Source organism: Anneissia japonica, unplaced genomic scaffold (assembly GCF_011630105.1).
Source record: "Anneissia japonica isolate Jap-2015-1 unplaced genomic scaffold, ASM1163010v1 scaffold17839_len1212_cov194, whole genome shotgun sequence".
In the NCBI taxonomy this organism is placed as follows: domain Eukaryota; kingdom Metazoa; phylum Echinodermata; class Crinoidea; order Comatulida; family Comatulidae; genus Anneissia; species Anneissia japonica.
This window is the reverse complement of record NW_022730408.1, coordinates 592-1,212: the sequence shown is the minus strand read 5'-3', so window position 1 is coordinate 1,212 and position 621 is coordinate 592. Positions and strand designations below refer to the sequence as shown.

General features: G+C 35.6%; 1 non-coding gene across 1 annotated transcript; it reads left to right on the top strand.

The window, feature by feature from the left end:
• The first annotated feature begins 106 nt into the window (after positions 1 to 106).
• On the top strand, positions 107 to 223 carry Trnal-caa. Its single transcript has 2 exons — positions 107 to 144; positions 178 to 223. It is a non-coding gene; the product is annotated as a tRNA-Leu (tRNA).
• Positions 224 to 621: the final 398 nt, after the last annotated feature.

Sequence of the window (621 nt, the reverse complement as noted above, 5' to 3'; positions counted from 1 at the left end):
TTTAAAGGACGATTAACAACTCTTTTGTTTACAAGGCCTATAACAGTTTGTTTGTTTGTGTGTTTCTTTGTTTTGTATAACTACGATACCCATTCGTCATGTATCTGTCAGGATGGCCGAGCGGTCTAAGGCGCCAGACTCAAGTACAACTTGCTTTGTATTGTAAAGCGACGGGTATTCTGGTCTCCTAATGGAGGCGTGGGTTCGAATCCCACTTCTGACAGTCTTTTATATTTTTTGACTCGTTTTATAATCAATGTTGTGTATGTTAATATAATTTTTAATAACAGTGTTTTTTAAATTTATGAGCTTGCCTCAAATAATTGACTTTAATAATTGTAGTCTCGTGGCGTCATGATGGCAAAACGCTTATATCACTTAAAACTTGAGTGAACTGTATTTTACAATCATAGGATTTTTGATAACATAGGTTTTGTATCTGTCAGGATGGCCGTCTACAGGCGCCAGACTCAAGTAAAACTTGCTTTTTATTGTAAAGCGAAGGGTGTTCTGGTCGGGTTTTTAATAAGAGGGTTTTTGGTGTAATCTTGCCTCAAAAAGGGTGATTTTAATCTCAGTCTTGTGAACGATATCTTAACAAAAATCCTATTTGATTTAAAA